A 15,795-nucleotide genomic window follows, 5' to 3' on the forward strand; every position below is an offset into this window, starting at 1 on the left:
ATATTTTGCGATGCGCAGTGTTAACTAATTGAGTAAAAAAGGTTATTTTTTTTCTTTTTGTTTTTTGTAATAGAAAACAATTATATTTTAGTAAATTAAACAACAATATTTACATTTTTAATTTTCCACTGCTTAAATATAGCTTCTTTACACAGGTTACTGCGATACCAAATGTGGAGCAGCATGCTAGGACTGAACTTAACCTTGTCTTTAGCAGGAGGTGAAAGATAGAACGGGCAAATACAATTAATGAATTCGTATAATATATATATTTACAAATACTGTTGCAGACTTACTTTTGTATAGCGAGTCATAGCAGATTAGCTATATTCCACAAAACACGGACACTTTGGTTAAAAATATAATACTTTAAGACAATACAAAAACGATTAACAATATAAACAAATAACATATATTCAAATAATGAATTTAGCCTATAACACAGGTCAACAAAATGGACTTTATTAAAAGGTGCAGGCCTGTTGGCATTAAAACATGTTAATATAGACGTATATAAGCATATCTGCATACTTAGTTTTCGCGTTTAACGGGTGGTATTTGGGCAATCGCGATTTGAAAAAAATAGCAACATTTAATTTTTTGATTTAAGATATCTTCGAGGGTCTGTGCTCAGTTGTAATAATACCTATGCCAAAAAATTGCTTAGATGCCCTTCTACTTTATTGCACTTATGTCAATCACAGCCTATGAGCCATTGAAGTAATTTGTTCACCTCTATTCCCAACCAACTTGATGCGGTGAACACGCTTAAAAAAATACAAGGAAAAATATATGCCCTAAAATATTTTACAGGCATCTAGAGGCGTCTTTTCCCGAATTTTTGAGACAAATAAGACCATTGTACGTCGAAGGATGGAATTTATAGAATTTTTTCCGTAAGAACTTAAAAAGTAACAACTATTTTTAAATCCCATTTTACATAAATATCTGACACATTCGTAAAAATTTGCTTTCAATTTGGTCGGCAGTAGGCGCCGAACATAGACAAATTATATTTTTAAGGGGTTAATATGCCTTAAAAAAAATCCACACCACAATTTTAAGGCGACGCCACTGTTATCTTTACAAAGCCTACTGTGTAAAATCACGACAAACTCGTTACGTAAGAGTGACTCTAAAATACTTGTTACTTTTCCCATTCTTACGGAAAAAATTCTATAAATTCCATTTTTCGAAGTACAATAGTGGGATTTATCTCAAAAATTCGGGAAAAGACGCCTCTAGATGCCTGTAAAATATTTTAGGGCATATATTTTTCCTTGTATTTTTTTTAGCCTGTTTACCGCATCAAGTTGGTTGTAAATAGAGGTGAACAAATTACTTCAATGGCTTATAGGCTTTTATTAACTCAAATAATGATGGAACCTTAAATTCAATTATGTAGAAGGGCATCTAAGCAATTTTTTGGCATAGGTTTTATCAAATAAAAACACCTCTTAACGAGGTAAAAAACTAGTGACGACCGCACCTTCAACATACAAAAGTTCTGATATCAACATTTGTGACGAAATATTATTACACTCGTCATTAAATAGACTTTCTAATCTTTTCTCATTCGGCCCGCCCTAGCAAACTATTCCAGCCTTTTTCCCTTTACAGGCATTTACTATTGCAGCGTGCCGAATGAGAAAATATTAGAAAGTCTATTTAATGACGAGTGTAATAATTTTTCGTCACAAATGTTGATATCAGAACTTTTGTATGTTGAAGGTGCGGTCGTCACTAGTTTTTTACCTCGTTAAGAGGTGTTTTTATTTGATATCAGAAGTTTTTGTTTGTTTACATTTGCTCTCATAGGAGCTAATATATACATTTAAATTTAAATTGGTCAATCATAATTTTTAAACTATTGTATTTTAACAAATTAAGTTAAAAAGGCGTTGAAGTATTTCAAAATACCTTTTAATCGAGGTATAGCACATGTCTGTACCTTTAGTAGTGTAGAACTTACAAACTAACGAAATTTAGCTATTTTTAGCTTTTTCCCGCTAAAGTAGCGACTTTTTCCAAAAGTCGTAGAACAAAAGATTCCTATATGGAACTCTTAAGTGCAAATTTACTGATTCCATGACCCTAAAATACTGTTCGGATACCCTCCCACAAAATTCAATACTCAGGGAGCGTTAGTTGTTCTGAGCTGGCAAAAGTGGCTATTTTCGTTTCTGAATAACTTTTAAACGCGATTTTTTACATAAACATGATATATACCAAAATTTAAGGAATCTCAAGGGCTATACAGTTTAAAGTTGTAAGGAAAATCGTTAGAGCCGTTTTTGAGAAAATTAAAAAAAAGCTAAAAAAAAAGTTTTAACAAATTTTCTTTTGTTCATATCTTTTTAACTATTACATTTACACAAATTGCATATAGAAGGCGTTTATAGCATTTAAAAATACCTTTCAAACGAGATGCAGCACAAGTCTGTAGCTTTAGTAGTATAGAAGTTACGGCTTTCCGAATTTTAGCTATTTATAGCTATTTTTCCGCTAAACTAGCGGGTTTTTCCAAAAGTGGTAGAACAAAAGTTTTTTATATCGATGTGATGAACGTCATATCAAATTTTCAAAACTTAAAAAACATATTTTGGACAAGTGGACAAGTGGACAAACTGACAAACAGAATTATTAAAACTGAGCACAGACCCTCGAAGATATCTTAAATGAAAATATAAAATGTTGCTACTTTTTTCAAACCGCGATTGCACAAATACCACCCGTTAAACTCGAAAACTAAGTATGCAGATATGCTTATATCCGTCTATATTAACACAATTTAATGCCCATAGGGCTGCACCAAAAACACTGTTGGCCTGTGTAATCTACATGCCTTGAGCAATATTATCCATTTTTTTATTCAAATTGTTGCACAAAATTAAAAATAGAGAATTGTCAAACTTAATTAACAATTTTCCGCTTCTTTTTGCTTGCAAGCAGCTGATCGGCCAACGAACTTTGCGGCCCTAGCAAAACTCCAGACTTGCAAATATTCAACTTAAAATTATCGATTGTTTGTAGTTGAACAATATATTATCAAATAAAAACACCTCTAAACGAGGTAAAAAACTCGTGACGATCGCACCTTCAACGTACAAAAGTTCTGATATCAACTTTTGTGACGAAAAATGATTTTAGATGCGACTAAATAAGTACGCTACCTAAAATTTACTCGTTTTCCCGCTAAAATAGCGAGTTTTTCCAAAAGTGGTAGAACAAAAGTTTTTTATATCGATGTAATGAACGTCATATCAAATTTTCAAAACTTAAAAAATATGTTTTGGACAAACTGACAAACTGACAAACAGAATTAAATTTTCATTTTGGGAAGACGAAGAAAATCTTATTTTGGCTATATTTTTTGAACGGAGCGTCGGATTTTATCATATGACCCCTCATTCGACGGGTATTTTCAATAGGAACACGACCAAAACATTGCGAGGGGGCATTTATCCCCACCGGCCCCAACAGCTTCAAATTTCGATATTTTCACTTTTTTACTTTCACCGCTCTTTCTCCCAAGCCAATTGATTTTTTAATTAAATATTAAATATTAAATATTAAATATTAAATATTAAATATTAAATATTAAATATTAAATATTAAATATTAAATATTAAATATTAAATATTAAATATTAAATATTAAATATTAAATATTAAATATTAAATATTAAATATTAAATATTAAATATTAAATATTAAATATTAAATATTAAATATTAAATATTAAATATTAAATATTAAATATTAAAGATTAAATATTAAATATTAAATATTAAATATTAAATATTAAATATTAAATATTAAATATTAAATTTTAAATATTAAAATTAAAAAACAAGTTGATATTTTTTTTTAAGCTTTGTTTGTGGAAATCTTTGAAAGCCCAGAAGATGATTTTAATTAATTCATTGTTCCGCACCGATTATGCGATCGCATCCGTTTTTGTTTTAGAGTGTGGAGCTATGCGATACAATTAGTAAGGCAATTTTTTTTTTTTTTGACCCACCGTTGATTTTTTATGATCTGTTTTGTTTTTGTGGGTTGCGGGGGCCTCTTTGGCAGCACGTTGTTTTTGTTTTTCGCAGCACTTACGAACGTCAGCTGAAGCAGAGCGAGAGAGTAGTGAGCAGAGAGAGAGAGAGTCATTTGAAGCGAAAGAGAGGCGGTCAATGTTTTTTTTTCTGGTTTGAAACAACCTGATCAAAATTTTACTATTTGGATACCAGAACGGATTATTTAATGGATGCAATTCTAAGTCAAAGTGTGTAGCCAAACCTTTGAAAAATTGGTTTTAAATTATGTTAAAGACGGTCACATGAAGAAAATTTTTGTAAAATTTCCTCTTCAAAAGGCTGACAGATTGAATTACACCCACAGTTTTTACCCAAAAGAATTGGAGCTTTAGGTGCGTTTTTTTTTTTTTTTTCATTTTGCTTATTTCCGGAATTATTTAACTCCAGCTGTTGACATTGGGGCAGATCTTTTTTTGTTTACCTTACCATGTTGGCCGTAGCCTTCCATAGATATTTGCGGAAAAGTAAAAACGCAGTTTTATTGTGTTTATCAATACCTATCGAAATGTAGAAATGTTTTAAATCGGACCATTCGTTAAAAAGTTACGGCGGATCAAAGTTTTTTCTCCATCTCCTTCGCACTCCCCTTAGCTGAGTAACGGGTACCTGATAGTCGGGGCACTCGACTATAGCGTTCTCTCTTGTTTTTATATATGCTTTTTAACGTTTTAAGGTTTTTTGGCGTTTAAATCTGTTCGAAAAGAAAAGTTACGGTAAAAAAATCGCACCCAAAATGATAGATTAAGGCTACCAGAACGGTGGAGTTAAGGTGGAAATAAAGTGAGGTTAATGCGGGGTTAAGTTGCGGCTAAGGGGGGTAAAAGGATAAAAGTACTGTAAAAGAAGGGTGAAGGTGAGAAAGGTAAGGTTCGTTTGGAATTTGGATAAAGTGTGCAAGGTGACAAACAAGTTTTATTAAGAAAAAGTAAAGTTAAAGTAAGCAAGTATTGTGAGGAAGCATTTTAAAGTTAGGTTAGCTAAAGAGGTGAAAAACTGGTGTTAAGGTGGAGAAAGGTGGTTAAAATTATGTTAATCCGGCGTGAAGGGTGAGTATGGATGGGTTACATTGGGGTTAAGACGAGGAAATAGTAAAAACAGCATAAAGGGGCCAAAAAATGTGCCAAGGGTGAGATTAAGAAAGGAGAGCGGTGAGGTTTAGGTGAGGTAATATTGGGGTTAATGCGGTGTTAAGGTAAAGTATGTTATGATTAAAAGGATATGGATAGAATATTAGTGCGTTCTAGGTGGGTTTACTGTTTAGCTAAGGTTAGGCGGGATTTTACTTTTTACTTAGGCGGTCCATGGACTATTATGTTGGCTCCTGTCAGTCAACAACCGCGATTTCTTCAGACTCGCTTTTAAATGTTGGTCATCGATGGTCATCGAGGATATTTAATTCGCGGCTGTGGGGTCTGGTCTGGCCCCTATAAAAACAATTTCACATGTTGGTCGAATTTTTCTTTGTCCTGCGCCTACTTCTTTAAAGATTTCAGAGAAGTATAAATGCAATTTTGTTGTGTATATTTATACCTATCGAAATGTAGAAGACATTTTTCAAATCGGACCATTCTTAAAAAAGTTATACGCAATCAAAATTGTTTATATATCTATCTCCATCACACTCACTTTAGCTGAGTTACGTGTATTAGATAGACGGGACACCAACCCGATTATAGCGTTCCCTCTTGTTTCATGAAAATTCTTAAGAATTCGCGGTCCGTCGAGGATAATTTTTTCGCGAATTTTTGGGGGTGAGGACTGTAAACTAGAGTATTACGGGGGGTAGTAATAGAAGGAAAAGTTAGGTTAGACATAGCAGGAGCACGATAAAGAGCCATTGGAATGAGACTGGTATCACCGGAAATGCTGTTCTTTTGGCTATAACTTTTTCCTACATCATTTTGAAGTCAATTGCAAAGCCTTCAAAGAACGTTGTAAAATGTCAATATACTTTTTAAACTGGTCTAGCCCCAATACTAGGGTAATAACAGTACGACACTTACTTTCGCTGTTAACGGTATAGGCTAAAAGAGATAATTTTCATAAAATTTTATTGGACTCTTTGGACACTAATCCTTTGATCTAAAATGGAGTACATTTGCTGTGTTTTTTTTTTTGTAAGCTCTCTTTTGCTATTAAAAATGCGGCTTAGCTCTCTCATATTTTTGTAAATGTTTTTATTTTTCTTTCTTGATTTCTAGAGTTCCATTGTTCCTTAACAATTTCGTGTTGTCAAATTTTTGTTTTGCCGCCTCTAACCGCTACTTAGGTCATTTTGTTCAATTTGACTGTAATCTAGCTAATCAAACTCTCGCCTACAATTTCGACCATGAGCGCAACCAATACTGCGACTATGACCAATAACTCTACCAACCTCCAGATGTCATAAGAAATAAATTAAAGACCATGTGTTATCATATAGTACCCTCAACCCTTTTCACCCCAAAAGGAATTCTTGAGGTTTGGCTAAATACCACGAAGATTGAATACTAACAAAATATTTAGTAAAAGAAACGCGTTGGGCATGCAATTTGCCTTCAGAAAATAATTTTTTCAAAAAATCTCGCGTTCGACCAATGTCCAATAAAGTGTCCCGAACAGAGTGGGACGATTTTTAGGAATTTGACATTGACGGAAATTGGTTTGTAATTTCTTCAACTGATGGCGCTTTAAGCTCCAATTTTTAATGCAGCCCTCTAATGTAAGTCGGAACCAGCCTCTAATGTAAATCGGAAAAATAATGTAAAACAGATTCTACCTCCGTTGTTTTTTTAAATATTACCTTCTACTTTTGTAAACAATGTTTTTTTTATATATTTCTGAATTTCGGATAAAATTTTAAAAATAATCGGAAGACTAAATCATATAGGAACCAGGGCTGTGAACCACTCTGGAGCTGAACCACTCCGAACCGGAGTGGTTCACTTTTTTTAGAAAACGAACCGAACCGTAAAACGGAGCGCCGAATTTTTTTTATAATTGAACCGGAACCGAACCGGAACTTTTTTTTTTTTGATATTTGGTTTGGTTCACAAAAAATTTATTTTGTGTGTTCGTGTTTTTTTTTAAAATTGTGGGGGGTTTTCTGATTATATTAACGTAAAGTTTATTTACTAAGGGAAATTAAAATGCGCAAATATTTTGTCTATGCAATGACTGCATCTAACTCAAACAATCTAATAATATATAACTATCATCTTCCAAAACTTTTCGCAGTATGACCACATTAAAATAAAGTATATATATTCTTGATCAGGGTCACTAGCCGAGTCGATCTAGCCATGTCCGTCCTTCCGTCTGTCTGTCCGTCTGTCTGTCTGTCTGTCTGTCTGTCTGTCTGTCCGTATGAACGCTGAGATCTCGGAAATTACTAGAAAATTGAGATTTTCCACACATATTCCTTCCTACGCAGCGCAAGTTTATTTCAGCCGAGTGCCATGTCCCCTCTAATGCCCACAATCGCCCACTAACGATTTAGAATGTGTCTGGCGGCCTTTAAAGATTTCCGAGAAGTATAAATGCAGTTTTGTTGTGTATATTTATACCTATCGAAATGTAAAAGACATTGTTCAAATCGGAAAGTAAAAAGTTATACGCAATCAAAAAAATGTTATATATCCATCTCTCTCGCACTCCCCTTAGCCGAGTGACGGGTTTTAGATAGTCGGGACACGAACCCGACTATAGCGTTCTCCCTTGTTATACCCTTGCAGAGGGTATTATGATTTCAGTCAGAAGTTTGCAACGCAGTGAAGGAGACGTCTCCGACGAGTCGATCTAGCCATGTCCGTCTGTCCGTCTGTCTGTTTCTACGCAAACTAGTCTCTCAGTTTTTGAGCTATCGGGACAAAACTTTCGCAAAAGTCTTCTTTCTATTGCAGGTAGTATATATGTCGGAGCCGACCGGATCGGACAACTATATCTTATAGCTCCCATAGGAACAATCGGAAAAAAAAACTTTAAAAAATTCTAGCTTCGGTGTTTTTTGAAATATTACCTTCTACTTTTGGGGATGTTATTTTTTAAATATTTCTGAGTTTCGAATTAATTATTTAAAAAATCGGACTACTATATCATATAGCTGCCATAGGAACGATCGGAAAATTAATGGAAAAGTAATAGGAAATAAATTCTAGCTTCTTTGGTTTTTATTGTATTATCTTCTACTCTAGGATATGACTCTTTTTAAATATTTCCGAATTTCAATTTTAATTTAATCAAAATCGGACGACTATATCATATAGCTGCCATAGGAACGATCGGAAAATTAATGGAAAAGTAATAGGAAATAAATTCTAGCTTCTTTGGTTTTTATTGTATTATCTTCTACTCTAGGATATGATTCTTTTTAAATATTTCCGAATTTCAATTTTAATTTAATCAAAATTGGACGACTATATCGTTCCATAGGAACGATCGGAATATTAATAAGAAATATTAGAAAATTGAACATTTTTGCTATTTGTCAATTAATAGGAATGATCTGCAAGGGTATATAAGCTTCGGCTGGCTGAAGCTAGCTTCCTTTCTTGTTTTTTTTGTATTCTCACCTACTTTAGCATATGACTTTTTTTAATATTTCCGAATTTAGATTTGTATTTAACAAAAATCGGACTACTTTATTATATAGCTGCCATAGGCAGGTCAGAAAAAACAATGTCAAAATAATAGGAAATTTAACATTTTTGCGATTTGTAAATTAATAGGAATGATCTGCAATAATAGGAATGATCGGCTGGCCGAAGCTAGCTTACTTTCTTATTTTTTTGTATATTACTCATTAAGGGCCGTTTTTTCGTTCGTTTGTTAAATTTAAAGTAGGGTTACAGCCTTGAAATCGTATGGAAAATCCGAAATTTAGCCCTACTTTAAATTTAACAGGTGGACGAGAAAACGGCCCTAAGTATCCTACAAATATTACGTAAAACTTGGCGTAAAAATTACATTTTATGTGGCCGGTTTTTCGGTGCATGCCTTATACATATATATATAAGAAACAATTTTATTGAACAAGTAAATTAGTCCCCGACGGGATACAAAAATTGTACTATTACATTTTTACCACTCATTCTTTTTAACCATGATTTCTTTTTTAAAATTTTTCAATCAAAAAACAGAATTTTCTTACTGGATGGCAATATTGTAGTAGTTGTGTTGTCTTCAGTTCCGGATTTCAAATAACTTTCTGAAGTACTCAGTATATTGTCAATAGTAAATAATCCAAACCGTCCCGATTTTGTAAGTTTGGTATTTGTTTCGTTTTGATCACTTGAATTTGTTAGAATATTATTAGTTAAATTGCTAACAATACTAGAATTAACGTTAAAGCAACTTTTTCGAAATGTTTCTTCTCCCAGCCTCCGATTCATCTTCCTTTTTTAGTGTGACTACAACTGTAGTTTAAGTGCTGCCCCTAAAAATACATATGCCTTATGGCCTTATGACACTTGCTTAAGTTTCGACTAACCAACTAGATTTATGTAGGAACGGTTACATGTACGTTTGGATTTAATATAATAAATCATAAAATGGTGTTTAGCTGTATAGCCTTATTTGTCTTGGCTGCCATAATTTTTTTAAAACAAATCCCGTCAGTTACATGATGGTAAAGCAAGTATCACATGGCCTTTGTTACGATTAAGATGTTAAAAATGTGAGCTCCGCCCAGATTTCACACTTCGTTATTTCAATTTTATAAAATGTACTAATGAGAATCACCATTAGCATTTAACAGACAACAGCCAATCAATTTCTTTGTTTGTTTTCCTTACACATATGCATATACTCTAACGTATATCGCAAGAAATAATATTTGTCAGCATTAGTAAGAAGTCAATAAAGTCGTGACTAAACCAGCAACAATTTTGCTGATGGTTTTACCAATTTAAAATGTGTTAATTTATATAAACTGACGGAGTGTATTTCGATTTCAGTCAGAAGTCTGCAGTGATGATACGTTTTCGACTCTATTACGTATCACTGTGGACGGCAGTCCACGTAGTAACGAAGCGCACCAGGAAAGTGTGGGAAGGCGACTACTATATATGCAGGAAAAAATAAAAATCTGCTGTGATGGTCCGATCGTAATGAGTAATACACCAAGCGAAAGGTATCGAAAAAACTTAAAGGATTGCATACCAAGACTTTAAGGAAATCAATTGGCTTGGAAAAAGGAGCGGTCAAAGTGAAAATTTCGAAATATGGAGCTGTTGGGGCCAGTGGGGATAAATGCCCCTTCGCAATGGTTAGTTGTGTTTCTATTGAAAATACCCGTCGCGCAGTGGAGCCTTTTGATTTTTTTTGGGAAATAAATCTTAACTTTTGAACCAGTGAAGATAATTGAATGATGTAAATGGAAAATGATAGATAACACTGTGCAGCATTTTAAGTGCTTTTTAAATTTACCTCGTTGGATGCTATATTTTTGGATTTGTTACGAATTCCCAAGTTAATCTGCGTTTTCTAAAAAGTTTCCCTACGCAAGGATTCTTAGCAAACGGACCTCAAAGTTCGAAAAATTCAGAAATTGGCCAACTTTCCGAAGCTCTCAGAGGCAAACGGATTCATGGTTTGATTCGATGTTAACGTTTTTTAAAAGATACACTCTTTATCTTTCAAGCCCCATACTTAGAATAATTTTAGGACTTTTTTTAAGGCAGAAATAAATTCCCGAAAACATAGTCAAAAAACTTAAAAACATACAGCTGCGGTCAAAAAAGTAGTAGTGTTGCCGCGCTGTGTTTTTTAAAAGTTTGTTGTTGTAATTTATCATTTCCTGGTATTGCATTGATTATAAATGAACTATTAGGCTATTTGATAAAAAAAGTTGGTGGTGGCCCGTGAATAATGCGATTGAGGTTCGAGTCCGCTCTGAGGCGAAGTGGTTTTATTTTTATCTTCATTTTTTATTTATTTATTTTACTTTGTTTTTTTTTTTGAATTTTTTGGTTTGTTTTTTAATTTTTTTTTTGTGTTTTTTGTTTAATTTAAAAGCAGAAGCATTTTAAGCAAATCTTTTAAATTCATTACTTTTGAATTAAAAGTTTATGAAATACGCATCCGAGTTTACTTTTATAAATTTATTTAATTTTTAATTTTTATTGAAGTATACAATTAAAATGCAATTCAGGGACTAAAAATAACAATAATTTTATTTTTTAAACAAAAAAGCAAGCACACAATCCCTAGAAAGAAATGATTTACACTAAAATCCTTCAATCCTTTAATGGTCTTTATCTTTCTGTTCGTTCCGACACGATCCGCAGTCGAGCGACTACACCCCTAGCCCACAGTGCCTTGTTTCGAGACGTCAGACAGATGCGACATTGAGCCTATTTCGCAGCAGAGCAAACGAAATTGCACACTAACACAACCAAAGAATCTAACACCAACAACGCACACTAAGAAATTATAAATCCACTTTCTGAATCCACACCAAAAATTTTGCCGTACATTCAGTTGTATGGGCGTTACACCTCTTAGTGTTTATATTCTCTTTGGTTACGCCATATGCAATTTCTGGGACCATGACTTTTTTACCTTTTTTGGCTCTTAAAACCGCGGACGCACGCGGACGCAGCTACAACTTTCCTAATATCAAGAAGAAAGTCCAAACGTTTTAGGGAAGTATAAAAAAATTAATATTACATTTTTATACCCTTGCAGAGGGTATTATGATTTTAGTCAGAAGTTTGCAACGCAGTGAAGGAGACGTTTCCGACCCCATAAAGTATATATATTCTTGATCGGCATCACTAGACGAGTCGATCTAGCCATGTCCGTCTGTCCGTCCGTCTGTCCGTCCGTTTCTACGCAAACTAGTCTCTCAGTTTTCAAGCTATCGGGATAAAACTTTCCCAAAAGTCTTCTTTCTATTGCAGGTAGTATATAAGTCGGAACGAGCCGAATCGGACAACTATATCATATAGCTCTCATAGGAACAATCGGGAAAAAAAATGTAAAAAAATTATATCTTGGGTGTTTTTGAACCTATAACATCCTACTTTTGGAAATGTCATTTTTTATCTAATTCTGAATTTCGAATAAAATTTTTTCAAAATCGGACGACTATATCATATAGCTGTCATAGTAACGATCGGAAAATTAATGGGAATATAATAGGAGATAAATTATTGCTTCGTTGGTTTTTATTGTATTCTCTTCTACTCTAGGATATAACTCTTTTCAAATATTTTCGAATTTCGATTTTAATTTTATCAAATGGAACTATATCATATAGCTGCCATTGAAACGAACGCAAAATTAATGAGAAATAATAGGAAAATTAACATTTTTGCGATTTGTAAATTAATAGGAATTATCTGCAAGGGTATATAAGCTTCGGCTGGCCGCTTCGTTTCTTGTTTTTTTTATTTTTCATCAAAGTTGGAAAATATGGAAAAAATGGACGTTTCGCAAAGAGATGCGGCTGGCAAACTGCAATATGTTTTACTTTTTTTACTCTTAACTAACACACCAATCAGTGGGAAAAAGAAGCCAAGCGATTCGATACCTAGTTTTTAAGATATACCCCCCCGAAGTGCGAAAAATTACCTAAAAACGGTGTGTTTTTTTAAGTGAAAAATTGTTCAACTTAGAAAGGGCATATTTTTGATTTGAACAAGAGAGAACGCTATAGTCGGGTTGGTGTCCCGACTATCTAATACCCGTCACTCAGCTAAAGGAAGTGCGAACGCGTGTTGGTGTCCCGACTAATAATCGTAACTCAGCTAAAGGGAGTGCGAGGGAGATAGATATATGTAGATATTTTGATTGCGTATAACTTTTTAATGAATGGTCCGATTTAAAAAAATGTCTTCTACATTTCGATAGGTATAGATATACACAACAAAATTGCATTTATACTTTTCGGAAATCTTTAAAGATGTGGGCGCAGGACCCATTTTAAAATCGTTAGTGGGCGATTGTGGGCGTTAGAGGGGGCGTGGCGCTCGGCTAAAATAAACTTGCGCTGCGTAGGAAGCCAAAGAATATGTGTGGGAAATCTCAACCTTCTAGCTTTTGTAGTTTCCGAGATCTCAGCGTTCATACAGACGGACAGACGGACAGACGGAGAGACGGACCCACGGACCCACGGACAGACATACATGGCTAGATCGACTCGGCTAGTGACCCTGATCAAGAATATATATACTTTATGGGGTCGGAAACGCTTCCTTCTAGCTGTTACATACTTTTGCACGAATACAATATACCCTTTTACTCTACGAGTAACGGGTATAATGTCTGTGAAGGGATAAAGGCTGGAATAGTTTGCTAGGGCGCACAGTGTAAGTTTTTGCCAATCTAGGGGGACTTTTAGCAAAAGTATAAATATTTTTGAAGTCGATGAGCTTTAAGCAGCACTTTTAGAAATGTTCGACTATTATAAAAACAGACTCAAAACAAAACAAAAATGTTTTTTTCGGAAGATAAGGGTTTTTGAAGTTGGACTTTAGAATAGCACGCATGTTGGCACTGGGAAGCGAGCAACAGTTGACAAAGTTTAGTCTTATCAATTGCATCTTGTGATTAGTGGGAGCAGCCAAAAGTTATTTTTCCCAGAAACTTTAGACAATTTTTAATCCACTTTCAAAAACAAAAACATTTTTTTGTACCAAAAATTTTTTTTTTCTATATTTGAAAAAAGTGTATTTTTTCATGTTTCTGCTTTTTGGCGAAAAAAAACGTATATTATTCTATCGTTGTCTATCCAACCAGAACATACATAATTCGCAGGCATTCATTCTGATTCAGAATCTAAAATAAAATATGGCCCATTTTTTTTCCCAAATACCTTCTATTTAGAAATAAGTGAGGTTTGGTCGAAAAACATAAAAACCGCTCAGCAAGACGCTTTTGTAATGGTGTTGATGGTGTTTGGCAAAACCTTATTTGCAGCTGTTCAGCTTATAACATCGAAGTTACAGCTAAAAACATTAGCATATAACCAAAATTCAACATTTTCCAAAAAACAAAAAAGTGGTTTCCAAAAGTTAAAAACAAAATTTTTTAAGTTGGCGAAAATTATAACAAAAAATACGAAAATAGTTAAATATTTATAAATTTTTTTGTTATATTTTTATTGGCGTTTCTTTCTTAAAAAAAACAGTTTTTTTCAATTTTTTACGCTCCAAAAGTGCCACGCTCATTTTTTATGTTTAACATAATCTTTGGGCTTACTAGAATATTCACTCCAAATTTGAAGACGATATCTTAAAAAATACGACTCCTACGGATTTAAGTTCCCTCTAGATTTGTAAGATCTTACACTGTGGGGCGGGCCGAATCAGAAAATGTTAGAAAGTGTATTTAATGACAAAAGTAATAATTTTGGCCAGATCGACTCGGCTAGTGACCCTGATCAAGAATATATATTTTTTATAGAATCAGAAAATGTTAGAAAATGTATTTAATGACAAGTGTAATAGTTTTGGCTAGATCGACTCGGCTAGTGACCCTGATCAAAAATATATATATGTGCACTTCCATATTGTCGCTCGGGACATTTGCACACCTTTAAAGTTAAAAAAAAATTGGAAAAAAATTGATTTTAATTTTAATAATGGGCTTTCCTTTTCACTCTTGACAAGCTCTATTTTGTGTAAAAATCTTGATTTTTTACCACTTTTAGTCCTTAAGATATCGTTATAAAACTGCCGTATTCGCTCGGGACAAAAATAGAAGTAATTTTCGGGGAAGTTCATTTAACACTAGAATTTAGCGAATTCTGATGGCATATTTGAATGCGATTTTTTTTAGAATGTTGTCCAAACATGTCGCTGTGAAATGGTTTTGGTTTTACTCAAAAATGGTTTGCCGTTTTTTTTATACAGTTTCAACGACATTCGCTCGGGACATGTCGCACGGGACATTTTTTCTTAGCGTTTTGTAAAGTGTATTTCACATAAAAGAAAAAGTCAAGAATTGTTGTTAACGATAGACGACGTTCAATTGCTATCAGCCGCAGAACAGGCATTGCGGGCGGAAAACGGGATTCAGCTAAATTAATTAATGAATTATCAAATGCTCCCGCGTCCACGGGGACTATAATTAAGAAAGCTTAATAATTTTCTAATGGCACTTGTTTGGGAACCAGACACCCTGTACTCTTAGTTATATTTACTTTGTAATCTCTTTCGTTATCTTTACGCACACGCGCATGAAGCGCAGCTTAATTTGTATGTACGTGTAGGAGCTTTGCCGAAATGCATTGTCTCGGTCAGTACTTTTCCATTCATCTCTAACTGTAACGTGTTTACGAGATCATTCAGCTTATTCTTGTACTATTCTACCAAGCTACAGTTAGTCACACTTTTGCTACCAACGCAACCATGTTTCTAATCATTATTGAAATGTTCGGTGAAGACAAATAAAAACAAGAGAGAACGCTATAGTCGGTTTGTTGTCCCGACTATCTAATACCCGTCACTCAGCTAAAGGGAGTGCGAACGCTGTGTCGGGTTGGTGTCCCGACTAATAATCGTAACTAAGCTAAAGGGAGTGCGAGGGAGATAGATATATAATTTTTGATTGCGTATAACTTTTTAATGAATGGTCCGATTTGAAAAATGTCTTCTACATTTCGATAGGTATAAATATACACAACCAAATTGCATTTATACTTCTCGGAAATCTTTAAAGATGTGGGCGCAGGACCCATTTTAAAATCGTTAGTGGGCGATTGTGGGCGTTAGAGGGGGCGT

The 15,795-nt window shown here is 34.0% G+C and overlaps 1 long non-coding RNA gene across 1 annotated transcript; it reads right to left on the minus strand.

Moving 5' to 3' along the window:
- Nucleotides 1-4,026: 4,026 nt before the first annotated feature.
- LOC138913027 (uncharacterized) lies at nucleotides 4,027-9,471 on the minus strand. The gene is made up of 3 exons (XR_011418599.1): nucleotides 9,423-9,471; nucleotides 9,219-9,358; nucleotides 4,027-4,118 (listed from the first exon to the last, which is right to left on the minus strand). It is a non-coding gene; the product is annotated as an uncharacterized lncRNA (long non-coding RNA).
- Between the last annotated feature and the right edge of the window lie 6,324 nt (nucleotides 9,472-15,795).

This window comes from Drosophila takahashii, chromosome 3L, assembly GCF_030179915.1.
Source record: "Drosophila takahashii strain IR98-3 E-12201 chromosome 3L, DtakHiC1v2, whole genome shotgun sequence".
In the NCBI taxonomy this organism is placed as follows: domain Eukaryota; kingdom Metazoa; phylum Arthropoda; class Insecta; order Diptera; family Drosophilidae; genus Drosophila; species Drosophila takahashii.